Source organism: Octopus sinensis, linkage group LG17 (genome assembly GCF_006345805.1).
Source record: "Octopus sinensis linkage group LG17, ASM634580v1, whole genome shotgun sequence".
Taxonomy (NCBI): domain Eukaryota; kingdom Metazoa; phylum Mollusca; class Cephalopoda; order Octopoda; family Octopodidae; genus Octopus; species Octopus sinensis.
This window is the reverse complement of record NC_043013.1, coordinates 32,472,358-32,479,857: the sequence shown is the minus strand read 5'-3', so window position 1 is coordinate 32,479,857 and position 7,500 is coordinate 32,472,358. Positions and strand designations below refer to the sequence as shown.

Here is a 7,500-nt window from a genome sequence, read left to right as displayed (position 1 = left end):
ATATATGTATATATATATAGAGGGCATTATACATACATGTATGTATAATGCCCTCTATATATATATAAATTAATATGTTCAATAAGAAATAATTATTTTCGAAATTTTTTCTCTTATGAGGTTTTTACGCTATCTACCTGACAATTTCTTGTTAAGTTTTCCTTATTAAGTAGTTGTCCTTAATTGCTAAATTTTTATATATGTATATATATATATAGATTATGGCCATGATAGATCGTTAGCCACTACACACATTTTTTCTCTCCTTGTTTCGCTGCTTGTTTTTTCCGTGTCCCCTTCTGTAGAAGAGTGTAGGCTCGAAACGTAAAAGACTTTTTCTATTCCTGAGCGTTATACTAATACTTCTGTTTGTTTTGTACACCACCTGTCTTCATCTTTTGTTTTTTTCGCAAACTCTCCCTATATATATATATATATATATATATATATATATATATATATATATATATATATATATATATATATATATATATATATATATATATATATATATATATATATATATATTACGGAGATGTACTCGCATAGCAAGTAATTTGATCTGAGATCGTGTGCTGAAACGAAAACAATTGCAGCGTGGAAGGTGTTTATAAGCCATTTAAGAAACACACAAAAGCCGTTCGATTCACTTCAACATTTAAGTTTAATTTGGCAAAATATTTTCGTCGCTAAAATCCGCGACCTGTTCACTGACAAAGTCCGTGCTGCATCTAAGAAAGTAAACATCTTTACTTTCTTAGATGCATCTTTACGTTCTTAGATGCAGCACGGACTTTGTCAGTGAACAGGTCGCGGATTTTAGCGACGAAAATATTGTTGAAGTGAATCGAATGGCTTTTGTGTGTTTCTTAAATGGCTTATAAACACCTTCCACGCTGCAATTGTATATATATATATATATATATAGTGAGAGAGAGAGAGAGAGAGAGAGAGAGAGAGAGAGAGAGAGAGAGAGAGAGAGAGAGAGAGAGAGAGAGAGAGCAGAAAATGAATTGATTTTCAAGAGAAATATATATACAGAAATTTACAGAACCTTGTATCAATTCTCTGTAGCTTAACGTTCGGACAGTAAAAGCGTTTTGACAGTGAAAAGAGCCTGATTAAAAGTAGAAGTTACAGAATATACTATTGTGTTTGGGGAGAGTCATTTTCTTTTTTTACCTTTAATTTAACAGAATAATTTATAGAATATAGTATATTTAGAGCAGACTGTGGTACTGTAAAATTTTGAGGTAAAACACGATTATACTAAGTTGGTGAGACTCACGTAGTTAATCGAGGAAATATTAAATTAGTTAAGTCTGCTATAGAGGAAATGTTATGAAAGTAGATTAGTAGAAAGATGTAAAATAATATTAATCATTTAACATAGGAGGCTAAAAGAGGTATGATTGTATCGTAAAAGTATGAAGTGAGAATATAGATAACCATGTTGCGTATTGTGACGACAACGAATGAGGTTAAGTAAATATATAGTTGTTTACCTTAAGTTAACGAAAATATTTTAATTAGAAGATGAAAGCGAAAGATACGGACCTTGAAAATGTAATTGATTTGAAAAATGCAAAAAAAAATAGAGACAAACAACAATAAAAAAACAAACAAACAAATAAAGCAAAAAGCTTTTGAAAAGTTAATAAAAGTGGAAGCATGACTGATAACTGATATAACCATATTGTAAATAAAGAGCAATCGCTAAAATGAAGTATATATCATACACACACGCATACATGCACACACACGCACACACACACTCACACACGCACACACACACACACACACACACTCACACACAAACACACACACACGCACACACACACACAAACACACACACATGTACATCTGTCTGTGTTCGGACTGTTTATGCACCGGGACCACCCGGACTCCTGGCTTCGCTGTGAACGGGAATTAATCTTTTCCATTCTTTTGCTCCTTATGGCCTTAATTCGCAACCTCTCTTCATTTAACACCAGCCACTACACCTCCCACCTAAAACTGCCTCGCCCTTCTACCGCCATACCTGTACACCACCTAACTCAGTACCATCACCACACACACTATGATACAAACATCCATACACACTGTTCAACTCAGTACCCATACCACACACCATTATACACACTCCCAACACATGCACACGCATCTTCCCACTCCACACGGATTAGTACCCAATACCTCCAAACCCCTAACTCTATCCCACCACGCATCTCTATGCACCACAACACACGGTATTCACTCCAAAAAGCACACACAGTGCACATGCGCACAACACACCTAAAAACAGACAATATACATACGTATACAACACGCATTTACAAATATAACTTTCGCACAAAAATACGCACAATACACACGCACACTATAGGGTCACACACATACACTCCGTGTACTAACACACACACTCACTCGATATCCTCACACATACAATGCACAGCCTCACACATATATACACACGTCCATACGCACATGTACATATACACATACGCGAAACACATATCACTCCACAAAATGCACGCACTAGGTTACTTATACACATACACTTATACGCTCCTATACGCACGCCAGGCCCACATAACTTTACGCTCGCCCCCACTCACACATACACACTCACACACACCATTCTCACACAGACGCAGCGCTTGCACACCCTACATTAGCCGGGTCACCGTTATTATCTCCCTTTCATTCAGCATCATTTTTCCAGTCATTTCATCATTTTGAACCGTCAATACCAACACATCTTTTTCTTTTCCTCCGTATTTTTTCATTCTCTCTATTTTTTCCCTTTCACAGTCCTTTCAGTCAAAGAACGTGGGACTTTTCTCTTCCCGATCGTCAAACTAATACACCTGTTTGTCGTTACCTCACCTTTCTTCGTCTTTTGTTTTCTGTAAATTTGAACTATATATACTATATATATAAATATTATATATATATATACATATACACACACACTCATGCGTGTGTCTTTGTACTTTCTCCATTTCACCACTTGTCAACCAATGTTAGTTTGTTTACGTCCCCGTAACTTAGCGGCCTGACAAAAGGAGTCAAGAGAATAAGTACGAGGTTTAAAACTAAGTACTGAGGTCGATTTGTTGGACTAAACTCTTCCAAGCGGCGCCCCAGGAATAAATTTCTGGCAGAGTGAATAAATTATGGTCTAAATTACTCAGAAATGAATATAACACTGACAGCTCATTTTAACAGATCTATTTACCAAAATTACATAAAAATATCTTGAAATACTAAGAGTAAATTTATTCAATAAAATCGCCATTGGTTTCAACCACGGCTTCCAGACGACTTAGGAATCTCGTGCAACTCTTCTAGGTGGCCTCCTTAAGTTGATGAATACTGCCATAATCCTTACCTTTAGTTCATCTTTGGTGTTACAAGAAATTTTGTTGTTCTCTCACTCAACTGTGCCCCACACATAATAATCAAGGTGGTTGTAGTCTGGGGAGTAAGGTGGCCAGGTGATGTGGTCGCTGAAATTGTCTGACAGCCCCGACTGGGTTCTACTGCTTGTGTGGTATGGTGCAGAGTCTTGATGCCAGACACGGGATCTTTCAGCAGCCACCCTCTTGACCCAGGGCAGCACTACCTCTTCCAGGCACTTGATGTAAACTTCCGTGTTGAGTGTTAGGCCGTGTGCGAAGATTAATGGAGGCATAACGTCGCCATCACTAGTGATCACTCCAAACACCATGATGTTGACGAGATGTTTGATTTTTATTGCTCTCGGTACATGTTTTGGAGACGCGGTAAACACTCAGACTGACACCCGAACACTCTGAAATGTTGGAACTTCCGCGCGAATGGCAAGCAGTACAGCATGTCATTTTCAAATTTCTAGCAGAGTAAATTGCATCATGGTGCTGTTTTTCTCACCGACGGTGCCCAACTGATCCTACTATACTGTGTAGTCGACCAAATCAAAAACAAACAATGCACACCCAACTCTTTCCCAATCCTCTGCATTGTCCTGAGATTGACACCCAAACACTCTGAAATGTATTTTAATGTAATTTTGTTAAAGATATATGTTAACATGTGATGTCTGTGTTATTTTCAGTTTTGCGCAACTTAGACGACAATTTATTCACCGCACACTGTATATAGCCATTAAATGTACACATGCACTTGAGTAGACACACACACAGAGGCACACATGCACACATACACAAAAGTATGAATATTAATATTGACGTATATGATGATTGATTCATCTTGTCATACAATGGCTATTTCATTATCTATTTTCCAGTCTCTACTAACAAAGATTGAAGACAAAACGGCGAGACATCAATATGTCATTACCTTATAGTGACATATGGAAGTACGACTTGTACGTCACTAATTTTCTATAAGTAATATTGCTCTGAATGAGAAGTTTTGCAATGTTTTATAACTTACTAGCAGTATCGCCCGGCGTTGCTCGGGTTTGTAAGGGAAATAACTATAAAGCATTTTTAGAGAGTTATAGCCAAAAAATAGCAAAAAATGCATTAAAAAATGAAAAAAAAATTATGGTAATTTTTTTAAAAAATCGTTGACTCATCGTAGACATTTTTAGAGAGTTACTTCCCTTATATTAAAAAAATATGCATTAAAATGGAAAAAAATGATGTTAAATTATTTTTAAAATCGTAGACTCATCGTAGACGCGCGCTAATACCCAGAAGGGCTCGATATGAATCACGACTATAAGATACCCGGTTTTGGTTAAACTGCACCGCAAAATGTGGGAGTAGTTAGGAATCTAAATCGAAGTAGACAGACACACAACCTTTCTTTTATATATAAAGATTTGCCTCCTTCGTCAAGCTACAACAGAAGCAGCCGAGCATTCAATGTAAAGGCCATCGTGTTGCACCGTCTGAAGCCATCTTTTTGCCAGTTCTTTGATCCCACGCTGATTCCAATTCTTGTCCCTCGAGGCGAAGAACACCTTCAGTGAAGCTTCCATCTTCTCTTGGTTGATGAAGCGCAGGAAGTGAGCCATCGATCGGAACATGAATAATCCGAGGAGCTAAGCCCTGGAGAGTTTCGAGGAGGGAGAGGAAGTGTGAATTAAATCCGGGTACGGAAGGAAGCTGAGGAATTTCTTCCGCATGGGGGAGAAATTACTTTCGGGTAGGGAAGGAAGGAGAGGAACTACTTCCGGGTAGGGGAGGAAGGGAAGGAATTACTTCTGGGTAGAAGAGGAACTACCCGGAAATAATTCCCTACCATGAAGTAATTCCCCTCCTTTCTCCCTCACCCGGAACTAATTTCTCCCCTTCCTCTCGTATCTGGAAATAATTCCTCCTCTACCTGGAATTAATTCCACCCCTCCATGTACTTTTCCAGGAAGTCCTTCTTCTACTTCCTCCCCTTCTTCTCCCTTATTCTCCCCCTCCTTCCCCTCCTCCCCATACTCATTTTCATCCCCTGTTCCTCATCCTTTTTCCTCCCCTTCCCCCAAGCTCCCTTCCTAGTAATTTTCCAGGAAGTCCCCTGCCTCGGACTTTTCCAGGAATTCCTTCCTCTACTTAGAGAGAGAAAAAGTGATGGCCAGTTTAGATATAGCTGGTAATTCCCTGTCCTTAAATCCACCCAACTTTTATATCATTAGCATAGAATAAAGTAAAAGCATTTATATTCTTTCCCTAAATAGAAAATATTTCCCTGAATCATGTATTATAAACTCTCCAATACGTTAAATGGTAAGGTTAACTATAATTGTCGAGATAGTACTATATCTTATGTAGCCAAATACAACCAAAGTTATAAAAATAGTAAAACCTCACTTCAATGGTCAGAATGCAATACCGGAGCAAAACCAAACCCTGCTCACTGAATGGGAAGTACATTACATAGCTACCTGTGTACTGAACAAATATGAAATATCCAAATGGTAGCGAAAATAATACATTGGACTACATAGGAGCACATTTAAAATCAGATATATGCAGCACACTCATTCTTTTGTATCTAGAAAAAAGCATTCTACTATTCTATCGAAATATGCCAAGAAACTGATGGTTAAGTAGAGTTATCAACATCCCTCTAAGCTAAAGTATCGCTGAAACTGCACTCCATATTCCAATAGAGCAAACAATCAATTTATGTTAAGTAAAAAAAAATGCATTTTGATTTAACAGTGTGTTTCACAGGATAGAAATACGTAAACAGTAAGGGTTTTGGTCGAGTAAAAAGGAGGTGGTATAATTAAAAACAACAACCAGTAACGATAGAATGTCAATAAGAAATAGTCACGGATAGCGTGGATTATAACCTAGGATAATTGGTTCACCTTTACACAAAGCCCCTGGTTTCTCATGTCCTCGCTCATTTACCTGCAAACCGTTTACAATCGTATAGTCAGAGTAATCCCGTTTATTCTAGTCAATCTCATCATTCTCATTCACCTTTCGTGAAACACACCAGAGGATAGCGCCACTTATTTACATTAAAAAAAGATAAAAAAAGATACTGGATTACATTGGCAATCACGAATTCGAAAACGCAAACCAATTCTCCTGTGTCCAGATCTCGTGGCTAACCAATACTTCGCTCTTACCCGCCTGTTTAAGGAATCCTCGAACCTATCATAAAACGTCTTTCCTTATAGCCACCGGACAAAGGAAGACTAACAGCCCTTCTTTGCCAAAGGAAGGTTGCAGGTTGAGCTTCGCAATAGATTCGGTTGAGAAGCAGTTCCGTCACACACAGCCGTTCGACAAAAGCCCATACATATCAGCAATGCATATCAGACACTGAATGTGTTTGCACAAGAGTGTTTTGTCGACTTATGTGCATCTCCAGCAGTAGAGTTTGTCCAGGTCAAAGACTTTAAAAAGTTCTCATCAATCCCCAGTCTGAAGGTTTTCTGGGATACATTGTTCAGATAGTCCTTCTCGATGCTCAAACTATCGTCGCTCATATCCTCAAATAACCGTCTTTAGAATGCGCTATTCTTCTGGTAAATGACAAAAAGCAGCAAGCAGCATACAAGATGTTTTAAGGAAACTAGACTGGAAGATTAGGCCCTTGTGATGTAGTTCACCACTTCTGCCTGACCTTTATACTTGGAAGTCCGGATCGCACCCAACTCCGAGCACATTAACCAAATATTTGGTCTTGCTGAAACTAAGGAATGTTGTTTTCTTTTCTCTCTAATGAGACCCATCACTTATCGTTAATGATAGCCCTTAACCTATGAAAGCTTCCCGTGCTAGGAAAGACTTGTTAAGCATTTAATGCCCATGTACATACATACATACATAATCCCCCATAGTACCCCATGATAACATTTCTTCTATATTAACATCATAGGTTTTATTAGCGTCTTTCCCCCTAAACTGGTAATTAACATCTTGATTCGAGGTCTTTTCCTACCCAACCTCCTTTACAAACAGTTACTTTATACTACCTAAAATCTTGACAATATTTATGACCCTACCTAGCTATGTGCTGTCAACTCACTCCTGC

General features: G+C 38.1%; 1 long non-coding RNA gene across 1 annotated transcript in view; it reads left to right on the top strand.

Annotated features, from left to right (window-relative positions):
* Nucleotides 1-7,500, top strand: part of LOC118766773 — an 18,834-nt gene that overhangs the window by 6,378 nt on the left and 4,956 nt on the right. The window contains exon 2 of the long non-coding RNA XR_005002686.1: nt 1,487-1,496. This is a non-coding gene — a long non-coding RNA (uncharacterized LOC118766773). The remainder of the gene's footprint in view (nt 1-1,486; nt 1,497-7,500) is intronic.